Here is a 24,556-nt window from a genome sequence, read left to right as displayed (position 1 = left end):
TTTCCTTTCCCCAAATCCCCAGTGCGGTTCTCCTCCCCCAATTCCCCAATAAAATCTTAAAAAAAAAAAAAAGTATGCGCCTGGATGCTACTTCCCCTCCTGTCATCCAGGGTTCTGCTGGGCTGTCCACCTGGACTGACTACAGCCTCACTGGTACTTTGATCATCACCATCAGAGCTGCTTGGTGTGGAACTCTGCACAAGGGCACCCTGAGCAGGAGGCCTGAGTGCAAGCCAAGCTTCAGCCCATGCACAGCTCAGCAAGATCTGCCCTGACCCATAGGCAGTGCCTCTCTGTAATTCCTCATCCCAGAAGGGGTGCCTTTTTCTAATTCTGCATAAAGATGCTTCGTTAGCCCTGGTCATGTTCACTGTCACTCATACTAAGAGAAATGCAAGTTAAAATTCCACTGCGATATCATCTTATTTATTAGAATGGATAAAAATCCAAAAGCGGGACAACCCGCCCTATCGGCAAGGCTGCATGGGGGAACTGGGACTCTTGTATGCAGCTAGTGGGAGTGCAAAATGCCCACAGACGGCTCACTGGGAAAATCTACAAAAATGATAAATGCATTTATCTTTTGGTTGAGCAACTCCTCTTCTAGAAATTTACTCTATGAAGGCACGCGCGCGCGCGCGCGCGCACACACACACACACACACACACACATACATACCACATGCACAGTGATGCATGAGACATTTTTTTTATTGCCACATTATTCTGGGTTGGGTTGGAAATAACCCAAGAGTCCAGGTAGAGAAGATGAGTTAAATAAACAATGATACAACCTCAAAGTGGAATGCATCTGTTTGCTGAGGGAAGCTTTCTCTGTTGCAATATAGAAAGTCACCACGATGGCAGCAAGTGAGAAGAAGGCAGTGGAGAGCAGCATAAACGGCATGCTACGTTTACGTAGAAAAGTGCGGAAATATGGATATGTACTTGTTAATTTGCCATAAACCATAAAGAACACACAAGACGTTAATGTAAATGGCTACCTATAGGGATCAGAGCTGGCAGGGAAATGGGGTGGGCACAGATGGGGTGAGAAGGGGACTTCTCAAATATATTATAGTTTTAGCCCTATGAATATATTTCTTATTCAAAAGAAAATTAGCACCATCAAACACACACACATTCCTCTCCCTGAGACAGACGCTAATTCTCAGAGACAATGTAGTCTAACCCAGGGATTGACAAGATGGGGTGAGTCAGATTTGTCCACTGCCTGGTTTTGTATACCTTACAAGGTCAGGATGGTTTTTACATTTTTTTAATGGTTAAAAAAAAATCAAAAGAAGAATAATCTGTGATGCATTAAAATGATATGAAATTTACATTTTAGTGGCAATAAAGTTTTATTGCGACCCAACCATAATCTTTGGTTTCCCTATGGTCTATGGCTGCTGCCATGCCAAGATAGCAGAACTGAATAGTTACAACAGGGAACGTATGACCTTTCACAGGGAAAGTTTGCCGGTCCTTGGTCTAACCCCGCACTTCTCACACGAACCCTGGTGAAGGGACCAGTGCTCTTTGCCCTTGACCTGTCTCGGATCACTACTTTTGTAAAATAAAAGACATACCGAATATGAACCCAAATGTCTTAATTGATTCAGAGAACATAAAAGCACTCCGTCAAATTGCTTGGAAATTTCTAAACACTTACTCTCCGTCTCAATATCAAATGGACTCACCAAATGGACCGGGATCACTGCTCTGGCCCATGGACCCCACTTTGCGAAGCCCTGGTCGAACCCATACTGAGGAAAGACAAATGCCCTTAACTGTTTTACAATTAGCAATATGCTTTTGTCCATCGACTTGGAGTAAGTGTTTCTTATTTACTTGTTTATTAGAATGTAGGTAGAATCTTGTTTCCTTTCCTGCAACCCTTCAGGACACACTGGAGTGAGTAAGGATGGGACTATCTTATTCCTCGACGATCGCTCTCAATTTCCAAGCAGAGGCTCTGAAATGCCCTTTGAAAACGCCATAATTAAAAGCTTGCTCTTTTCTTCTGCCTCAGTCAAGGGGAAGGGAAAAGCAATGGCTTGTTTGCTCTGCTACCTCTCACCCTTCAGTAAAGTCTTTGCACTTCCAAATTGAGGATTCTTCCAAGAATTTTTTTCCATGTAAGTTTTGTGTGCAAAATTTTGGAGGCCTCCTATTTCTGGGCACATTTCTTTTACAACCGCGCATCAAACAACCATTTGAAAGGTTATAATAGTCTAGGTTCCATTTTTTTTCTTCTATACCTTAGAAATAGGTCTCCATTTGCTTCTTTCATCCAGTATTGCTGGTGAGAAGACTGATATTAGTCTCACTCCTAATCTGTGGCTGGTTTTCTTTTTTTTTTATTTTTAAGATTTTTATTGGGGAATTGCGGAAGGGAACAGTGTTGGGGAATTGGGGAATTGGGGAAGGGGAACATTGTGTTTTTCCAGGACCCATAAGCTCCAAGTCCAGCTGTTGTCCTTCAATCTTAGTTGTGGAGGGCGCAAGCTCAGCTCTAAGTCCAGTTACTGCTTTCAATCTAGTTGTGGGGGGCACAGCCCACCATCCTATGCAGGGGTTGAACCGGCAACCTTGTTGCACACTGAGCCATCCAGCCTCCTGTCAGCAGCTCTCGGCTGCTCGGCTCAAGGTGCCATGCTCAATCTTAGTTGCGGGGTGTGCAGCCCACTATCCCATAAGGGGGTCGAACCAGCAACCTTGCTGCTAACAGCATGTGCTCTCACCATCTCAGCGGCAGTTCAGCTCAGGCACAGCTCGCTGGCCCAGGTGGGAATCGAACCGGTGACCCTGTTGCTCAGAGTTCGCACTCTTAACCAACTGAGCCACTCGGCCAGCCCTGTGGATGCTTTTCTGCTTTTCCCTCGGAAGCCTTTAGAATTCCCCTCTTTGTCCTTGAGGTCCTTAGCTTTCACTACAATGCGTCTAGGTTGTCAGTTTTTCTTTATCTGTCCTGTGTTCATCCTTAGGTCCTTTCACCTTTATTTAAACATAAGAATTTTATATTCATTATTTCTTTACTACTTCCCTCGATTTTTCCTCCCACCTCCTGGGACTTGCATTATCTGGATGTTGGCACATTTATCCTCCACACCTCTTAGATGTTCTTTTCTATTTTCCATTTCTATTTCTCAATCTAAGCTTCTAACTCCCTGTGTCAGTCTTCAGCCGGCTATTCCATTTCATTGATTATATTCTTCATCACCAACATTTACACATAAGGTGTTTTTTTTTCATGATTTCTTTTTCTTGGCTTATATTGCTAATATCTTTTCTTATTTACATATGTATGTTTAACGTGCTTATTTAAATTTCTTGTTCACCTATTCTGACAATTCTGTGTTAGATGGTACATGGTGTCAAATCTATTTCCTTTTCTTTAGCAAGTGTAGTTGTGTGACTCCAGGTGAATTCAGAGAGAAGGAAAGGCATACGTCCTAGATTTGATGATTGCCATTGGACGATTGCTGTGGTCAGGATTTCGTCATGAAACACCTGGGAAGTAGCAGATTGGCAGGACGCTGCGTCCTTTATTACATATTGAAAGCGGCCACCCCTGGGATTTTGGGGTGCGGTGGAGGAGGAAGTAGTGAAGGGTGAGATGAAAGAATTAATGGGGGGCTGAGCAGCCTGCATTGTCTTCAACAATTTCTCCTCCCTGCAGGGCTTTTGGACAGGCCTAATATGACCTCCAAAGCTTGAGTATATCCGCTCTGGCTTCTGGGATGAAGAGGTAAAGGGAGAGGAAGAAGAGAATATAAGACACTTCCTCCCAACCTCCAGTCCCTGTGCTTGCCCCAGGGCGCAGCCAGCCCCTTCTGTCCGACAACCACACACAGCAGCCGAGATCAGCTTCATACCTCCTGGCAGGACCCTGCACGGGTTCCTTTGTTAGTTCTTCAAACCCAAGCTTGTCTCCCAGATCTGCAGCTTTGCCAGATTGGTTTTGGCAGAGGGAGCCAGCAGCCCATGCCAGCTTGCAGTCTTGGCAGAAGAAAAAGGGAAATTATACAGTGCCATGTCTCATGTATAATTTAAAAGCACACAAGCAGAGATGCTAAATATTTTCCAACGAACCATATATCTAAATAAACAGATGAAGGATAAATCAATAGTGGAGATGGAGGGTAAAAGGCGGAAAAAAATGAATAAAATAAAACAAAACCAGTGAGTGTCCTGCACAAAGTAATGATAACTGTGTTAGGAGGAGAACCTATGAGGCAATCAGTTAAGCAATTGGTCAGTTATAAATAAATGCATTTATCCTTTGACTCAGCAACCCCACTTCTGGAAACTTACTCTATAAATGCGCACGCGAGCGCGCGCGCGCACACACACACACAGTGATGCATGCGCAGTATGTAGTTGACAGAGTGAGAATTCAAACCCAGGGCTGTCTTGACCCAAAGTCTGTTCTCTCTGTCGCTCATGATGTTAGAAAGCTTGACTGGGCATGAGGGTCGCTGCCAGCTGTCATAGCACCCAGCGAGCCTCTGGGTCCTAGTTCACACCATCTGGCCTGAATGAAATATCATTTCTCAGTGATTGCTACCTCGGGGCTATATTAACGGGGATCACACATGATCCAAACATCATTTTTATTTTGCTTTTGTCCTCAGTTTTAAGATGGAGTTAAACTGGTGCATCCGGCCTGATAGCAAGTAGAATAGGTCAGGTTCATGCTGAGTGGCAGAAAGGTGACTATGAAAAATTTTCTATACATGATGTAATGGGATATTAATTAAGTTTAGCAAAATGAAGGAATGGTAGCCAGGGAGCAACTCAAGACTAGAAACCACACCTGGTTCACCGTTAGCTCAGGGGTCTGACTGAAATGCAGCAAATGCTGAGGGTCCAGGCCACAGATAAGGCTGCAAAAACCTGGGGAGACACATACATGATGCCTAACACAATCTACTCCTGAGCCACATGGGTCCACTCATGCTCTCCCATGATGCCCAGCTTCTACATTACAACATGGGGCCTGTCATCTCGTGATAATAAGATGCCCGCCCTTCCATGCTGAGAGAAAGGTTCAAGGCTAATGGGTCACAGAGTCCTCTTCATGATCTAGTCCAGATCTCGTAAAAGACTTGAATCAAGATGGTTAATGAGGGCCAGCCAAGTGGCTCAGTTGGTTAAGAGTTAGCTTAAGAGCGTGAGCTCTGAGCGACAGGGCTGCCAGTTTGATTCCTACATGGGCCAGTGATGCTGCACCCAAGCTGAGCTGCCAACAGGTGGCAGGATGGCTCAGGTGGTGAGAGCATGTGCTCCTAACAACAAGACTGCCTATTCGATGGTGGGCTATGCCCGCCCGTAACTAAGACTGAACTCAGCACCTTGAACTGAGCTGCCACCTGGATGGCTCAGTGGATAGAGCGTGCACTCTTAGCAACAAGGCTGCCGGGTTCGACTCCCACATAAGATGGTGGCTACGCCCACCCGCAACTAAGATTGTAACATAGCACCTTGAGCTTAGAGGCCACGAGCTGATGACGGGAAGCCAGATGACGACTGGCACCCTCCACAACGAAGACTGAAGAACAACAACTTGGCTGGTCCCCTCCCCCAATTCCCCAATTTAAAAGAAAAAATGATTAATGAAAGAGCCACAGTCCCTGCTATTTCAGCTGCTTCCAAGTTCTTAACTGATATTCATCATCTCCATCCTCTCACACCCATTTCAGATTTCCTTCACTCCCAGCCAAAGCTTGGGCTGATTTCTTGTTTATGTGGCATATGCCACCTTCCCTCAAGGGCGTGAACCTGGGCAAACGACCCACACGTCCTGGAGGTGACTCAGAGCCATTTGGGCAAGGAAACTGCAGAGTTGCAGGCACCCAGATAATGGTCTAAAAGGGGGACCACAGGTTCCCAGCAGGCATGTCCCTTGGTCTTCAGGGTCCTCACCCCAGGGCAGGGCCCTGGAGACCCAGGTCTGAGGATGGTAGTGCTACTCACCTTGGTTCAAGAAACTCTGAGAATGGACTCTTGGAGGAAAGGATTTCTCCCAAGGAAAAGGAAGGCTAACTTTTTAGAACAAAACAGCCTTTTTTTTTTTAAGAAATTTTATTGGGGCACAGTGTGTTTTTTCAGGACCCATCAGCTCCAAGTCAAGTAGTTGTCTTCAATCTATTGGGTTGTCGGAAATGTCATAACATATTTTTTCTGTTTTTCATTGTAAAAATGCGTCTTGACTTTTCCGACAACCCAATAGTTGTGGAGGGCACAGCTCCTTAGCCCACGTGGGAATCGAACTGGCAACCTTGGTGTTATGAGCCTGCGCTCTAACCAACTGAGCTAACTGACCACCCCAAAACAGCCTTCTTGCTAGTCACCTTCCCAAAAGCACATCTTAGTTTAGAATGCCAGTGTTTTTATTTGGCCAGTGAAGTGATGAGGCTTCCACCGGTCTCTGAAGACCTTGAACATCAAATCCAGACCATCTGAGCTTCTTACATTTAGTTCAAACATCGCCCAGAAGACTTTTCAAGGGCAAAGCTACTGATGAATTCCATTCCCTAAAGGAAATAAATCACATCAACCCCTTTCCGCAGCATGAAGGCAATGAAGGCAACCCCTGGATGACCAAGGGGCTTCCCCACTTTGCAACTGGGTCATGGCCTGGGCATCACTTCCATCTGAATGACAGCATGATGGAGAAAGGTGCTCAAAAGCCAGGATAGTGACAAGAGCAAATGTGGTGCATCTCAACCCCTCCCATGTACCAGCACTTACTTCGTGGCAGGTCCCCGACCAAGCATTTCAAATGCATTTTCTCATTCAATTCTTTTAGCAATTCCCATGAGGTAGATAAAACTGATTTTCCCACTCTCCATTCATTCATTCAACAGGACATTTATTGAGCACTTTTAATATTCCAGGCACAGAACCAGGCACGAAGTACCCAGCATATGCCAGACAGACAAGGTCCCTGCCTCCTGGCACTAATAAGCCAATGAAAGGAGGCAGATGCAGCCAATAAACAAATTACCTGGGGAAAAAAGATAGTATTAAGTAATATAAAGAAAATAAAACAGGAGACTAGGAGAGGGTGGGGCCAAGGCAGGGTATGTATTTGAGATGGAGAGGCCAGGAAACTGCTACACAGAAGAATGCATTTGAAGTGATATGAAGGAGTCAGCCCAAAGATGATCAAGAGAAAATCAATTCAGGCAGAGGGAACAGCTAAGGCGAGGGCACAGAGGTGGGGCCAAGCTCGACATATTTGAGGAGAGAAAGAAAAAAAGTATGGTGCACAACAGAAACAGAAAGAACCAAAAGGCAGTGCATTTAGCAAGCAGGATAGTAGAGGACATAAAATGTGCCTAATGTTATCGATGTGTGAAACCTCTTCTCTGGCAGAAAAGCAAGAAAATGAAAAAGAAGAAGAAAAGTCCTAGGTACCTGGAATAAAATATGGAAAGAGATGCACAGCTATCTGGAGGCTTTGGGAAATAATAATAATAATAATAATAATAATAAGCTTGTACCCCTAGATCAAACCATACCTGAAAGCCCCTAGCCTTTTCCTTACACGAGTCAATAGATTTCTTTTATTGTTGAAACTAGTTTGAGTTGGGTTTTCTGCTACTTGCATCCTAATGATTTGCATACATTCTTATGTTTAATATTTTTCAAGTTCCTTAATGAAGTAGCTATATTAACTCCACTGTCTATAGGAGAAACAGAGAATGAAAAGGGTCCAATGATTAACACAAATGTTTACTCAGTTAATAGCAGTTGGGATTCCAACTCAGAGCTCTGAAGACTGGGCGCCTGATTCCTATGCTTTATCAGCTCTAGGAAACCATGGTGACAGGGTTTCCACTAAGCCTGAATCTCAGAATCTTTCCACACCCCAACCAGTCAGGTGGAAGGACAGATGAGAGAGCTAGGAAGTTTACCACCAGCCAGGAAGACAGAGAAGAGAGAATCACTCACGTGTGCTTAAGCTCTTTAGTTTAAACTCTTGGTATTTGATAATTTCTAACATATACCAAGTTAACAAAATCATATAAGGAATTCCTCTGTATTCATCCATCAGCTTGAACGTTTATCAACATTCTGCCTTCTTTTATCACCTATGTCTCCACCCACTCTGTCCCTGCACTCACCTATCATCATCATAACTGTTTACAGTTCTTCCTTGCAGGTAAAATACACCTATGTTGAAATGCACAAATCTTAGCTGGACAACCTTGACAAGTGGCTACACCCACATAACTCACATTCCATCACAACCGAGAACATCTCCTAGGACGTTGCATCACCATTCTGTGAAAACGGCACTCACCAAGGTCCCCACTGGCCTCCAGGTCTCTAACTTCGGTAGACCCTTTTCATCACTATTTTACTGGATCTCTCTGCTAACTTCACTCTTTGAACATCATTCATTATCTCCTGCTTCTTAAAACTTTCTACCTGTTGCTTTCCACAATGCAACTCTCTCTTGTTTTACTCCCACTTTCTGAACTGTTTTGTTTTTTCTTTCTCTGCTCCTTCCTGAGCTCTTATACATCAAACAGGACATTTCTCTCAACTCTCAGTGGATGCCTCTCCAATGTGGGGCCCCAGCTCAGGCCCTCCCCTGAGCTGCAGGTGCACGCCTCCAGCTGTCACCGGACATGTCCCCCTATGTGTCCCACGAGCCTCTTACATTCAACATGCCCCAACCCGAACTCCTTTTCTTCCTGCAGTCCATCTAAGCCAGAGGCACCACCATCTACCCCGTCTCCACCGAACCACCCAAGCTGAAAATGGGCCTATCACCTTAGCCACCCCTCTCACCCTCTTCCATAGCCAGTCAGCCCAGGTACCGCTAGTGCCACCTGCTAAGTCTCTGCCCGGCCCACCCCTTTCCATTCCCATCATCATTGCCCTCTCTCTGCTCACCTTCGTGCCTCCCCTAGATTTTTACATCAGCTTCTTAACCACATGTCCTCCTCCAAGCATCCTCTTACTTCCAGACCTACTTCCAGGTCATCCCTTGCTTAAAACCCTTCAGACACACCTCAGCACCCCCAGGATGAAAGCCAAAACTCTTCCTGGGCCGTGCATGGTCTATGACTGGGCGTCCTCTTCAGCCTCAGGTCTGTCCATGCACCCCCTGCCTCACACTCATCGCTCCAGACAAAAGAATTGTTTTTTCCAACCTCCTTGTCTTTGCTCATGCTGTCACCCCTACCTGGAAACCTCAACCGTCCCCTTCTTCCCCTAGGTTGCTACTATCCATCCTGCAGACTTCATTTTCAGGACCCACCTCCTCATCCTGGAAGCCGTCCTCGATGCTCCCAAACAAGGTGTGAAGATCCTTCTCTCGTCTCTCACAGCACCATGTTCTTTCCCATGTGCACGCAGCACGTTTTAATTTATCTCTGGGTGAGTCTAGAAACCAACACTAGATGGAGCTCCCTGAGGACATGGGCTGAGTCTAATTTACCTCTCCCCGCCCAGTTGTCCACAAAGGAGCAAACACAGTCGGAGCTCAGCCAGTGTGCACCAAATAAACGAAGGGGCTGACTGGACTCTCTTACCGCATATGACAGAGCTTGAATTGTAGCAAAAGTGGCACTTCAGGAGTTGGGGCTGGCACCCATTTGCTTCCAGATGTCCATAGAAACAGTCATGCTTGAAATAGCACCTCTATGAAGAGCTCTGGTTATCGCTGCCTCCGCCGGGGCCAACCCTGCCTCCCCCTGGCTCTCCCCACTTTCTCTCCCCACCCATCCAATCCCTGGCATAGAATCCGTCCTTTTGGAATGGCATAAACCAGCATAGCCCAATGGAACTTTCTGCAATGGTGGCCACATCCTATACCATCCGCTATGGTAGCCACCAGCCACATGTGGCTGTTGAGGTCATGAGAAATGCTACGCGTTCTGATGGGATAAATCTCTCAACAGAATGTTTCTATTCTGTTGCACATCACGTGACAACAGAAGAACGCAGTGGCCCTCACCAGAAAGAGAGGCTGTCACCCTCCTTCCTCAAACTCTCTCCTCCCTTTGGGTCCACACTCTCCTGGGTTTTCCCTCGCCTCTCTGGGCCACCGCTTCTCCATCTCCATTGCAGGCCCCTTGCTTCACTGTGCCAGATCTCCCCCTGGGATTGGCCCTGTGCCCTCTTTCTACGTGGAATGCGGACGCAATGGCTGGCACCGAAGCAATCATATTGAACCATAATTCATACACTTAGAAAGCCACAGCAGCCAGGTAGAGAACACTCAGTCCTTCAGGACTGTGGACTCACTTTTACACTCAAGACTGCCTACTTCCAGACCTCTCTTCTATGACAGAGAAATAAATGTCGGTCTCGGGTAAACCACCGTTATTTTGGGTTCCTATCATTCACAGCTGAACCTAATCCCGATACACTACCCCACACCCAAAGCTGAAAATCCGTTCCACATTTTTTTCCATTTCATGCTCAGCCACATTGCCCAGGCTGCTAGAGATTCAGCAATGAGTTCCAATGACATCAGAAAGATACTCCAATAAACAAACTCCAACAATATAGTGCCCTTCATTTGAATAAGAACCCTTTTCCATTTAAATTCCCAGAGAGAAAGTATTGCTGTCCCTAGGTATCTGTGGGGCTTTGGTTCCAGGACCCCTGAGGATGTCAAAATCCACAATATTCAAGTCCCTTATATAAAATGGAATAGTATTTGCATAGAACCTATGCACATCTTCCCGTGTACTTTAAATCATCTCTAGATTACTCATAATACCTAATACAATGTAAATGCTGTGTAAATAGTTTTTATACTGTATTGTTTTAGGGAACAATGATAAGAAAAAAAGTCTGTACATATTCAGTACAGAAGTAACCATTGTAGGCCTAACCACATAGTACACAGCAGCAACAATGTAATTTTTTTTTCAACTGTTTTTGATCATGGTTTGTTGGATACTCAGGGCTGACTGTAAAGTCTGAAAATTACCCTAATTCATTTGTTCTTAAATGCACTGTTTCCCCCACCCTCATTTTAATGCATCCAGATTTGATAGAATCCAGATGCATCTTAAAATCAATGTCATTTTACAATTGTCTGACAGGTGGCATTCTTGACCTAGTTGCATAAAAACACCTTCCTGACCACTTCAGATAAAACCACAGAAAAACCAGCATTGGGCGGCCGAGTGGCTCGTTGGTTAAGAGTTGGCTTGGGAGCACGAGCAGCAGGGCTACCAGTTCGGTTCCCACATGGGCCAGTGATGCTGCGCCCTCTACAGCTAAGATGTGATGCTGCGCCCTCTACAGCTCAACCTGGAGCTGGGCTGCTGTGAGTGGCCGGTACCAGCATAGGCTGCAGCGGGGCTGCAGTGGGCTGCCGTGGGCTACCGTGAGTGGCCAGCAGCCAGCGTAAGCAGCCGGCAGATGGTGAGAACTGCCGTGAGCCGCTGTGAGCCGCCGTGAGCTGCCGTCCAATGCCTGTGACTGACTGCCTCAGCCGGGAAGAGCACAATGATCATAATACCAACATGGGCCAGTGAAGTGGCATCCTCCACAACTAGACTGAAGAACAAAAAGACAGCAACTTGTCTGTTCCCCTTCCCTGATTCCTCAGTAAAAAAAATCTTTAAAAAAAAAGAAAAGAAAAACCAGCATCAAAGCATATTAGATGAGAGAGAATGTGATTTTACCATGCAGCTAAAATCCAAGGGAATGACGGTTCCAAATTTATCCTGCTCATTCCTCATTGGTTCAGTCTTGGCTAAAGGATTCAAGAGCTCATTTTTTTGTTTGTTTCTAAGCAGTCCTCTAATAGCTCTGCTTTTCTCCTAAGTCAATGGTTTTCCACCCGGAGTGAGCATCAGAATTACCTGGGAGGCTTGTAAAGCCGAGTTCCAGGGCCCCACCCCTAGAGTTTCTGGTTCAGACATTCTGGGGCGGGGCCTGAAAATTGGCCCCTGTTCTAAGGAAATCTCTCCCCTACATTAACCTGCCTGTCTACCTTTATTTTATTTTCCTTCTTCTATTGCTTCCGTTCAGATTAAAAACAAACAAAAAGCCCGAGGCATACTTCTCAAATAATTCTGGCTCCTTTTTTAATTTTCCGAGCAATCTTGATCCCTAGAGACACAGTACTTATTACAAATGAGGACATTTTAACGGCCTTCTTCACCCTCAAGTTGACAACACTTTTATTGCCTCATCTCTATACCTCACTGTAGGTAGATGACATATTACGATTATATTAAGAGTGCCCATTCCTTTTTTGGGTTATTTCTTTTTTCTGTGTTATAAAACCTGTCATCTTTCCATGGGTGAATCCAGTCTTTAGCCATGGTATGACTTGTGTAATTACTAAATTATAAATATAAAAGCTAACTTCGAGGGCAATCGATTGACTACATTGAGTAGGCCATCTAAATTCAAACCTGATCCCTTTACAGGAGGGTTTTGCAACCTCAGCACTCTTGACATTTTGGGGCCAAATCATCCTGTGTTGTGGGGGCTGTCCTGGGCAATGTAGGGTGTTCGGCAGCATCGCTGGCTTGCATCCACTGCGTCCCAGTAGCATCCTCCCAGGTAAGACAACCAAACGCATCTCCAGACATTGCCCTCGACCCTGAGGCCACAGAAACGGACCGTCCATCTGTGTCGACCACATAGGCCTTTAATGCTAACAGCTAAAACCCCTATGTTCTAGAGCAGCGCTTCTCAAAAGATAACATGCCCAAAAGCCAACCGGAAAAATCTTGTTAAAATGCAGATCCTGACTCAGGAAGTCCGTGGTGGGACCTACCTGGGTACTCAAGGTATGGTCCAACCCAGATGGAGTGAGTCAGAATCTGCATTTTAGCAAAATCCCCAGGGGATTCATCTGCATGTTAAAGTTTGAGAGAAGCACTGCCCTGTAAAAACACGCTCAAATTTATTAATAGCTGAAGCTAAAGTCCTGGCCTGCAGACCTGGCTGAAGAAACACAGGATATGCACCCAATCATTGCTCTGCCCCGGGGGACTCGGTTAGGGGAGGCTTTTCCCCCCATAACAGATCCTTCTCCCCTCAGCTGTGCAGGCTGCCTGAAGCTTGCACAGCCCTTGGGCACCTGTTCAAGAACCCTGCTGTCCCCTGCACTGTGGTAAGGTCAGCCCTTTCTAGTTCAAGGTCAAGTTTCACTAGCCTACACCAAGGCCTGCAGGGCCCCTGCTTATGCTAAGCCCCTCCCCCGGAACCTGCCCTGGCTGGCTAATATTGTCGCCTGAAGCTCCGCCCTATATGGAAACAACGGCTTGCCTCAAATGCCACTTGGATTTTGTTTCCCTAGTTAGACTCCTTATCTATTTCTTAAATTCCTAGCTGACATCAGATTTGGGGTTTTTTGGAGGCAGGTTCATTAAATAATATGTGTTCCCTTCCCATATATAAGTAGCTTTTGTAGTGAACTTAATCTCCATCTCTTGTTAGCCCAAGCCCAGAAGAATATCTTATCTCACCTGATTAATTTTGTTTTAACGTTTTGAAACATTTTAAAACAAACACTATAGAATTGTATCTCTACCTCTCCTATGCCACGTATCACTTTCTACTGAGAGTTAATGTTATTTCCACACCTGCTTATCTCCTCTCTTTGGGACCACAAGCTTGGAGGAGAGGCTACAAACCTGATTTGTTTTTACACCAGGACAAAACCCTGCACATAAGAGATGCTCAATAAACATACATTAATGAATGCTAACAGCTGTTTATGCTGTGCCCCTTGGTCCATTATATTATGAATTGAGTAATCCTTCCACTCTTAGGTATGAGCCTAGTTCTGGGGGTTAGCCCGCCCTGATCAGACCCCCTCCCCCATACTGGAACCCTGAAACTGTATCTTGTCGATCTTATGCCATGCTGTCTAATTTACTGGTTGATTTTTCCTTATGTAGTTCACTGCTAGCCTTTGGTTAATATTTGAAGTCACTTATCTTATTTGCTTTCATCTGGTTTTGGATCACCTTTGTTCCTGATCTCAGCAGCTAAGGACTTGATTGACAAATTAATTCAGATCTTGATCTGGAAATGTACTCTGTCTAACATCAAAGTATCACAAGGTGACCCTGGGTAGGAAAAGGCTCGAAGCTGTTTTAACCCCTGGTGAGAAAAAATGAGAGAGATGGATGGGTCTGAGCTCGGCTGTGATAGCTCAGACATGGCATGATCGAACACTGACTAGCCTAGACTTGGGAAATGAGATAACGAAGATGATGGTGACAAGGAGGGGTGGGGAGTCATCAGTATGATTTCTTCCATGACACTCAAGTACAAGAAATGTCACATAGTTTTAACTTTCCAAATTAGATCAGTTTGTCTCATTTAACCCAGGTTGGTGGGCAGTTTAAGTAAGACTGGGGTGAGTCTTTGTCCCCCTCTTGAAGTTGTACAGTAGTCCTGAGGATTTGCACAGCCAGAGCATTTGGGAAAGAGTCTTGGGACACCATGGCTACACTTCCTAGTGGCCACTTGGTGCATTTGAAAGGCTGGGGCTATACTCTCTCTAAGCCACGGTTCAGCCCACGGATCTTTGTTGAGGTTTCTAACCATAGCACCTGGTATTCAGCTTCACCTCCATATGCCACCCAAAGGACCCCATTCAGAGGTCTCCTGAGTACAATTAGGACCAGATTGCGGCCACCCATGGACACCTCCTGGATTAGTCTAATCCATCTCAGTTTCTAATGACAGAACCCAAGCGAAGCTAGCGTTGTCACAAAGAGAATGTGTTGGCTTACATAATTTGAAGGTTCAGAGTGGAAGTCAAACAATGTTGAAGCAAAGAATCTGTCTATCTATCTATCTATCTATCTATCTATCTATCTGTCTGACTATCTATCTATCTATCTATCTATCTATCTGTCTGTCTGTCTGTCTGTCTGTCTCTACCTCCCTCAACATAATGGTTCCATTCTATAGGCAGCTTCTTCCATATAATCAAGATAGATGGTCAATGGTCATAGCTCACATGGTCATTATAACTCAAGACCCCAGGGAAAGGGGAGACTCATAAATCAAATCTAATGAAAGATTCTGATTGGTCCAGTTTAGGTGCCTATTCCTGGAAATAGCCCCACGGCCAGGAGAAACAGGGGACTGTGCTTGGACATCTTGGGTCATGAGTCCACACTTGTGGTGGAAAGTGCAGGGCACCATGACAGATGACCCTACAGGATCACATGGAATAGGGGGAGGGGTGGTTTTTCAAAGTAAAAACTGGCTATCACCAACGAAATGAAGAGGAAAGGTTGATAAAACCCTTCCCACCACACCATAAACACACACTCATATTCACACTCACAGAAACACACATACACACATAGACTGCTTAGTGCCTGGGCTTCCAATCTCCCCACCCCCTGCCACTACATTCTTAGTAAAAAAGCAGAGGACGTTTTCTTATTTCAGCAAGATGTCTGGGAATAATTAGGGAAATTAGCATGGATGTTAATACCCAAGATAAAAGAGCTCTTCATACTGGCATAACAGCTGCCCATTCATCTGAAAAACAGAACCCACTGAAAAACAAGTCCCACACACATGTATGTAGAGGTTTACTGTCTTGTTTGGAAATACGAACAAATAATCAAGGACCACCGGAAATGTGAAGAAACACTGCAAAATAAAGGAGGTCACTATAATCAAATAAGTGGGGGAGAAGACCCAAAAAGTAGAGAGATAGCTTAGGAAATAGAAGATCATTTTTTAAAATCTCTAATTGTTACCCTCAGAAAGATTCAAGAAAATAATACATCCATAAAGCACAAGGACGTGATGTTAAAAGAGTAACCGAATAACGAGAAAGAGGTCTTAGACATTTTAAGAAAAAATATGACTGCTGAAAATTTTTAAATCAAGGAAGGACTGGAAGATAAAGTGAAGGTAATTCTCAGAAAGTAGAACAAAAAGACTATAAGAGAAAATATAACAGACAACATAAGAGACTTGGAGAATCAATTCAGGAAGTCCAACAGTCAACTTATAGGAAATTGAAAAAGAGAAAAGAGAGCAAAAAGAATTCTCAAAGAAACATGAGAATTCCCCAGAGCTGAAGAATAACAGTCCACAGACTGAATAACTTCATTAAGTGCCTAGAATATCAGGTGGAGAAGACTCCTCACTATAAAATTTTAGAACCCTAAAGATGAAGAAGGAATCCTAAAAGCTTCTGAGAAAGAGGAGGAAATAAACAGTTATCTACAAAGTGACAAGAATCAGGCTACAGTTGGTCCACGGGCCACAATTTGCCAACCCCTGGGCCAGAGTTCTACATCCAGAGGAAGTCTGAGGCAACCAAGGTATTTTGGGATGTGGAAGGATTTAGAAGTGTGTTTTTTTCTAGAAAATTACCCAAGGATGCATCCCAACAAAATAAGAAGGCAAGCTAAGTTGAAAACATTAAGTCCAAAACACAGTCACAAAAATAATGAAAGGAACCCCAGAATGAAAGACAGTTGTGCCTGGGGGAAATCTAATGCCAGTCTAGGTCTCCTGATTTAGAAAGGATAGCCTGATGCCTCCTGGACCCCAAGAAACTTCACTGAAATGAAAACGCTGTATATTCACCACCCTGGAGTTCAGGTGTGCCGAGTGCACAAATCAGAAAAGGCCTCTGGGGGGGACAGGCACATTTTATCTCTGGTGCTCTGAGATTTCATCACCTCACCCAGTGTCATGGTGACCCCACTCATTCGGCCCCTGGTGACGCCTGCTGCTTTCTGGCTGTGCCACCCTGGGCATCCCTCAATCCCACTGAAATAATTTCGGCCATAGCTTCTTTGGTGTTGGGGGACAATCAGTGTTTTTGGCCAAGAAAGAAAAGCCCAAACCATCTTTTTAAAAATTATGATGCTCCCATCACCAGTTGGGTTCTCTGAGTGAGAGTGACAGAAGAGAAATCTGGACCCTCTCAGGGGACAGTGACAGGGTGGGTGGGAGGCAGGGTGCAAGGGATAGATACAATCTGGAATTCGTGTCTCCTCAACGTGTTTCATTCCTACCACCATGTTAAGACAGTGAGTCTGGCTTTCCATGTCACGCAATGTGGACCAGCATTTAAATTCGCCAACGCAGGGAACATTAGACTCACAGGGCTGCCCAAATTAGTACACTGAATCACAGAACCCTGGGCCACGGCCCCATAGTAATACTCCGTCCAATTTGACACAACATTTTATTCTTGGTGAAACAACCTTAACGTCTCTTCTCACAATTCTCCCCAGATTTTTGATAATATGAATTAGCAAATTCCTTCAATTCTTTCTAGGCTAACTCTTCTGTTTCTTCCTCTAGAAATCCTAAGCTGGAGCTTGCCGTGTATTCACATTTGTCCATCAAATGACTAAGTGCCTACTGTGCGCCAGGTGTTGTTCTAGCCACTGGCGAGGGAGCAGTGTGCAAGACAGTGCCCGCCCTCCAGGAGCTCACATTCTATGAGGGGAAAATAGAAGTAATAAACAAGAAACATATAATACATTGGGCGGTGCTGGGTATGATAAATACCTCCCTCTTTAATTAACCTGATTCTGTCAAAGCAACCATCTCATTCCTCATTCCCTTTAAATTGTTGCTATCAGCAACTGGCAAGTCCCCCAAGCTTTGCCCTTGGTGAGCAGATGTCTATTTAGCGATTGTGGGTACCGTGGGAAGCTCGTGTGCCAGATCAGGTCCCATCTCTACCCAGTTACCTATCCCAGATTCCCTATTTCCCTCAGGGCCTGTTGCCTACAACCTTCTTCCTGGCATAATTTCCATATCAATTAAAGATCTTTGTTTGCAAGCTACAGAAATGTATGCTGGCTAACCAAAGACAAGAAGCAACTTGGTGAAAGAAAGCTGGGTGACTCATGAAATGGAAGACCTGACCCAGCAGGCTTTGGGAGGGACAGGATGTGAGGAGTCTCCACAGCAGGACCTTATGAATAGTCTCTTTAGGACAGTAAGGACAGAATACTCTGCTCCATCTGCCTTACGCTAGAGAATCCTTCTGCTAAAGGCATTGGGTCCCAGGACAGAGTCTGATTGGCTGGCTTGGGGCATGTGTCTGCCTTTGGGGTGGAGCCTCATTTTGATTGTCAGTTCCACCAGGACCAAATAGAATGAGAGAAGGAAAAATGGGATACCATCAAAGGAGGAGAGAAGGGATTCTGGGCAGTGAAAAGCAAAGACTTCAGAGCTTGTAGGGCTCTGTCCCCAAAACTCCTACTATATTTCCCTCTTTGGAAGTAGCTTCTACCTTTGCCAACCTTGCAACACCAAGACCCCCGTGTAAGAAAGCTGATCAAGCCAAGTGGAGGGTGAGTCATCACTTCTCTCATCCTGGTGGAGGAAGAGAATCAAGGTGTCCAGCTGATAGCCGGCATCACCATGAGACACGGGATTGAGGCTCCTGGGATTTCCAGCCCAGTGGACCCTCCAGCTGATGACGGCCCCACAAGGGAGCCCAGATGAAATCAGCAGAGGAAACACACAAACTACCTCCAGAATTGTGAGAAATAGCAAATTGCAGTTGCTTAAGCCACTGTGTTTTGGGGTGGCTTGTCAGCCGCGATAGATAACAGGAACTCAGGCTCTTTTGCATCTGGAATCCCTGGCTAAGAATCCTACCAAGTCCACGGCCACAGCCCGAGTGTGCTTTAGAACTGCAGGGGCTCTTGCAGATTACCTCCTACAACCCTCTCATGGTTCACAGAGGCCCAGAAGGCGCAGTGGGCTGGTTATTGGCAGAGCTTGAAGCCTGATCTCTCACCTCCCTGTCTGGGGTTCCTTCCTCCGGTCGGTGTCAGAGGCCCCTTAAGTTCCGAAGGAGCAGCAGAGCATTCCTGAGCCCTGGGGCCCTGATGATGTCAGGTGGTGGAGCCCAGGAGAAAGGAAGTTTGCAGAGTTTTAGGAAATCCAGGTCACACATCAAAGAAGCCCCAAGGATGGGGTTCTGGGCACCTGGGTACCTCCAGGGAGGGTGGAGCAGTAGGCTCTGGAAGAAGCACAAATGGTCAGAGGAAGCAGCTGAGGTCAGCTTTCGTGCATCCGTGGAACTAGACACCTTCCAGAACCCTGGGCCTCAGGGCATGAGTGAGGCAGCGGTATCAGGCCTGTGCCTAAACTCACCACTGGGCGGCAGCACGGAGCAGCAGCAGCAGAGTCGTCTGGCTTCTGACCCACCCTGTGAAGTGGGGCAGTCGTGTTGCCTGGGCTGTTTACTTCCTTGGCAAGACACTGAGCCTGTTTCATCATCTGTAAAACAGAATAATACCGACTTCACAGGGCTGTGGTGGAAGTTAATGTAAAGCCCCTAGAACAACCTAGAAGGTGCTGAACGAATGGTGGCGGTCACTACCACCAGCACAGACCAGAGATGCAGATCAAACGAGGCCGTGCCCTGGGCCCCATGTGCTAAAGGACCCCATGTATCTCTCTCTCTCTCTCTCTCTCTCTCTCTCTCTCTCTCTCTCTCTCTCTCTCTGTCTCTCTCTCACACACACACACACACACACTCTTCACTGAAAGGCCTATGAGTACCTCTGTCTCTTGACGGGCACTAGGCACTGGGGCAGCGCAATCCCACCGTAAATCCACTCTCATAACTAACACCCTTCAGGCCCCAGTAAACACTTCCTTGCATTTCTTGCCCCGTGTTCTGGGAACAAAAGGCAACTGCATCAAAGTCTCCCAAGCCGTGGGCGATGGACGCCGCTTCAAAGGGAGGACGTGAGCAGCAGTTCTCCTGGATAAATGAACTGACTCTCCGGTCCTTCCTGCCACAGCATGAATGCACCAGGTCTTGCACAACAAATATCACCTCCCAACGTCCATTTTCTTGCATCTGTTCATTTCCACTTCAGAGGGTCTGGCAGTGAATTAGTGCGATATTCGCCACAGAGTCACAGGGTGATAAAGAACACCCGGTGACATCAAACAATGCATATTACTCATAAATTTATCTAAATATAGGTCTACACATAACGTGTGTGTCATGATCACAATTCCTTACATTGGCAACAAAAGGACATTGAATACTATGATTGCAAGTAGTTTTACTTTTATTAAAATATTTGGCAAGATGTAACTGAATGGCAACCAAAAAAATAACTTTTGAAGAGTCGACTTTATTCAATTGCCATTAAAAAATTTTTATATTCATTAGCTACAATTTATATTTTGCCTTTTCATTTTAATACAGAATTTAGAGAATGTTACAAGAAAAATCCTTTTGAATACATATATTAAAATAATTTTAATTTTTTTTCTCTTCAGAGTCACTCTAATTTACATTTTTTTATGAAACCATTAGATTTTACACACTTCAAATACAATTACATTTTTTTAAATCGTCCAGGTCATTATTGTCAGAGGAACACAAATCACACCAAGAACGTGATTATAACATAATTGAAGACTTTGCTGAAACGAAAGCATGAAAAACAAATGTTATGGAATAAATGGATAATAATCTATGAAGCATGCATGTCTCTATTTTATGAGTTATTCAGACGTTGCCAGCCCATCAACAAAACACCCAGATACACGCAGTAATAATTCAACTCAACTCTACTTGGACACATTCCTGACTTACAGTCATAGGAAAACTGGCTTTCCATGTATTCTTTAATTTGTTGTTAGGGAAGTATATTTAGATAGAAGGGTTGAATGAGCCCTATTTCCCAGTGTGTCAGCTTGATCGATGACCTTTAAACATGGAAGCACATGGTCTGAGGACTCCTAGGCCACACAAATGCTAAAATATCAGGGGCGAGCCTGACCACCAACAACCTGAACAGGCTCCTGAGGCCTCCAGGAAAGGCCTGGGGGAGGATCCAGGCAGGAAGGGGCTTCGTACAGGAGCCCCCAAACCTGTGCTAGCCAGTAACGCTGCAGCTAACAGCAGCAGCAAGAGTTACAACTATCGGAGTAGCAGGTTCCTCTTCTAAGCGCTTCGCAGGTATCGTTTTATTACTTCTCCCAACAATGTGACGAGACAGATACTATTATTATCGGTCAGAGAGGGTGGGGCATGAGGTCATTGGCCCAGGGGTACCCAGTTAGCTGGTGGTAAAGCCAGGCAGCCTGACCCCAGAGCCCACAGCGTCGTCTCAGCCAGGACTATGGCACTCGGAAGCCAAGGGGCCCCTCCCAGTGGAGCATTTGTGGGTTGAGGGTCTGCTGTTTCCTCCCCCTGCCCATGACCGCTGCACCCATGAAGGGGGTGGTGGCCTGATGCACCCACACAACACCCCCCGCCCCGCCCCCAGGCTCTACACCCACCAAGTTCATCCCAGCACCGGGTACGCGGGGCCATGCCATCCAAGGAATCTGAGGTACTCACTCGCTGGCTTTCTCTTCTTTGCTGGCGTCCCTCCCATGCATTCTCTCCTCAGCAGCCATAAGCATCTTGCCCAAACACGGATATGGGCAGGCCACCTCCTTGTTTCAAACCCTTCAGTGGCATTCCATTGTTCCCTGGACAAAGACCAACAAGGCGCGGCTGTACCATTTTGTAAGGACATTGGCGAGCTTATGAAAGATGACAACAGGCCCACACCAAGGATTCTTGTTCTTTGCTCTCTATCATAAACAGGAGAACCCAGCTGTGTGACAACAGCTGGACAAAGCCTGTTCCCACTGGAGGGACAAGTCTCCCCATCATCCAGGTGCCCAAGGAGGCTCCCCACTGGGATGAAATGTTACCGGATAGTTCAGAGAGCTGCCTCCTTCCCGTGGGGGATCCCAGGCCCTCTCCAGCATCCTGTAAGCTCTAGGCCACCTGTCTATCAGGCTCAAGCAAAAGGCTCACTGTGGGCTGAATGGGAAGTCAAGGGCCCCCGGTCTGCTTCCTGGTGAATCAGACCCTTCAAGACCCATCCATCACCAGCCCAGCTACCCCAGCCTCCTTTCAGCCCCTGCTGGGTGCGATGTTCCTTGGACCACGGGGCCTTTGCACAGGCTGTCCCTCCATTTAGACTCTCTCCACTTCTCTCTTTACCCAGTTAACTTCTTGAGATCCCTGCTAAATCATTTCTTCCACAGAGAAGCCCTCAATGACTGTTTGCCCAGATCCCCCCCATTAAATGCTCTCATAGCCCCATGGACAAATCTGTCAAGCTACTTACTTCTATTTGTAAGTTTCCATTCCGTAGGTAATTACTAATGTCTCTCTCCCTACTGGCCTGTCAGCCCCATGAGGGCAGGCATCATACCTGGCGTTGCTCTCCCGTGCATCCTCTGCACATAGTAAGTCCTCAGTATAGTTACTGATGAACAGGCCAAGAATCCTTCAGGGATAAGGTTAGCCTACTTTGCCGGAAGAGTGTGTAGGATTCTTCAGGCTCTGGGGGAAGCAACAGAAGTGGTGAGATCAAGCAGTGTAGGAGCTTTCAGCCCAGTGCCTGACACACAGTAGGAGCTTAGTAAATGATCATCGTTATTGTTAGGATGATGATGATGACAATGACAATGACGTCTTCTAAACTACAAGGGGCAAGTTTACACCAAGAGAAGGAAGACAGGGCTCTCTACTCACCTCCATCCCCCCCATTGTGGAAGTGAAGACCTATCAAGTGGGGACAATAATCCCACTGAAATGTTGGGGGCCCTGGCCCAGCTGCATGCTATACCCCAGTGGGGTAAGTACTTTGAGCTCCTGGGACAGCGGCTGCCTCCTCTGTGGCCAGGTAAGGAAGGAGGGAGGGAGGTACCCAATATTTACGGGTTCCTCCTATGGGCATGGATTGCAAAGGGCTTTACACATTTCATTCCTTTTCCATCCAGTCCCAAACTCCAAAAGGTAGGTCTAATTATCCCCATATGATAGATGACAAGTCTGGGCTGGGAGGTGATAGGGTTGGCCAAGGTCACACAGCTCCTAAGTGGCAGAGCTAACACCCCAGTCCTGACCTTGCTAATGCAGAGACAGTTCAACCACATTGTGCCAGTGGTGAGAAAACCATAAGGCCAGCCACATTTCCTGAATGCCTTAAACTCTCCTCCCAGTCCAAGTCCTCGCAGCACCCCTACTGCAAACATCAGCGGGAGACACCTCCGCCTGGAAGCCCACCGGGATTGCCACCCCTACTGCAAACATCAGCGGGAGACACCTCCGCCTGGAAGCCCGCCGGGATTGCCTTGCCTGCCTCTGGCCATACAGGTCCTCGGTTTTCTGCCACAGGTACATACTGGCAGGGGCTGGCAGGGGCCCCATCCTGGCCAGGCCAGGATTCAAAATGGCTCACAAAGGGATCATCCCAGAAACCTGCCCTTCCCGGGGAACACCCTGATGCTGCTTCAGGAAGGGCTGTGGGCCAAGACTCCCCAGGAATCAAAGCTAATTTCCAGTTGTTTAGGAGGCAGCTCCTCAGTGACTCACCGTTTGGGCTCTTGTGACCCAGGCCAGGAGCCAGGGGCTGCCAGGAGATGCCCTCGTTAAAACCAAAAGGCGAGGTTGAGCGCAAGGGAGCCCCCTCTCGGGAGACTGTGACTCACAGTTGCTGGGTGCTCCTGGCCAGGTAGACTCACCTCTCGGGTTCCCCTCCCCCACCAAGTCTTCTCTAAGTGGGGTGAGCAGAGCCCAATGTGAAGCGTTCTTAGCAGGAAATGGGAGGGCCGGAGGCAGGGCCACTGCCGAATACATGTCAGTGTCCACCCTGTACTCTTGTGTCAAAAGCCTTTACTCTCACGTCACTGCCAGGCAACCCTGCCACCAGCTTCCCTATCCTTCTCCAAGGTGACATCTCCCCGGGGACTCTGTCCCGGACAGGGAGGGGTGAGGGAATGTGGGTGGGGACTCCTTCCTATCTGCTGTGTGAGATCCAGGCTCTCCTCAGGAAAGGAGGCCAACGCCAGGCCCCACGGGAGCCAGCTCCTGAGAGGAGGACGCCATGGGCCTGGTGGTTAAGCTCAGGGCTACAGCGTGACTTTTTGTGGTGGTCCCTGGGCGCTTCTGCTTTCATGGACCCTTTGCTCCATAAAAAAAAAAAGTCAAAAGCAAATGTTAGGACCTCACTGGTATAAAGACAAATATAATCCCAACTGGATTATAGTCTTTCTTCTCTTCCGATTTTAAAGAAATTAATATGTATGCGAAAGGTATCACAGGTGCTAGGCACCATGCCTACTGTTGGCAATTAGTTAAGCCTGGCCTTTGAACTGCCTGGCCTAGATTCCGGCTCACCAGGTACTTAGCTGTGTGCCGCAGTTTGCCTCTCTGTAAAGTGGGGGTGATCATAGCACTCACGTCTTGGGGCTGTTTGAGGGCTCCTGGCAATACTGCTGGAGAAGAGCTTGGTACAGTCCTGGCACAGTACTCAGTGCGGGCTGCCTGCGGGGTTGCATTTGAGCTTCCCATCCTTCCATGGAGGCAAGGGTGGGATGCTTTCGATGCCCATAATACAGACAGGAAAACCGAGGCTCTGAGCAAGGAAAAGGACCTGCCCAAGGCCACATAAAAAGCGGTGGAACCAGGGCTCCAAGGCTACGGATCAAGCAGCTCTCAGGCCCTGGACATTGATAGAAGTGGTTGGTCAAGTTATCCCAGTCACAGACCAGAAACAGGAAGG

At 46.6% G+C, this 24,556-nt stretch overlaps 1 protein-coding gene and 1 long non-coding RNA gene across 2 annotated transcripts in view; both read right to left on the bottom strand.

Moving 5' to 3' along the window:
- Positions 1 to 3,904, bottom strand: part of PLA2G5 (phospholipase A2 group V) — a 45,065-nt gene extending 41,161 nt beyond the window's left edge. The window contains exon 1 of the mRNA XM_019666737.1: positions 3,881 to 3,904. The gene's annotated coding sequence lies outside the window, so the exon portion shown is untranslated. The remainder of the gene's footprint in view (positions 1 to 3,880) is intronic.
- A 16,368-nt stretch (positions 3,905 to 20,272) lies between these two features.
- LOC109395580 (uncharacterized) lies at positions 20,273 to 23,639 on the bottom strand. Its single transcript, XR_002126688.1, has 4 exons — positions 23,368 to 23,639; positions 22,202 to 22,332; positions 21,331 to 21,464; positions 20,273 to 20,408 (listed from the first exon to the last, which is right to left on the bottom strand). It is a non-coding gene; the product is annotated as an uncharacterized LOC109395580 (long non-coding RNA).
- Positions 23,640 to 24,556: the final 917 nt, after the last annotated feature.

This window comes from Hipposideros armiger, unplaced genomic scaffold (genome assembly GCF_001890085.2).
Source record: "Hipposideros armiger isolate ML-2016 unplaced genomic scaffold, ASM189008v1 scaffold_477, whole genome shotgun sequence".
In the NCBI taxonomy this organism is placed as follows: Eukaryota; Metazoa; Chordata; class Mammalia; order Chiroptera; family Hipposideridae; genus Hipposideros; species Hipposideros armiger.
Note: the sequence above shows the minus strand (reverse complement) of the source record. Positions and strands in the feature narration are given on the sequence as shown.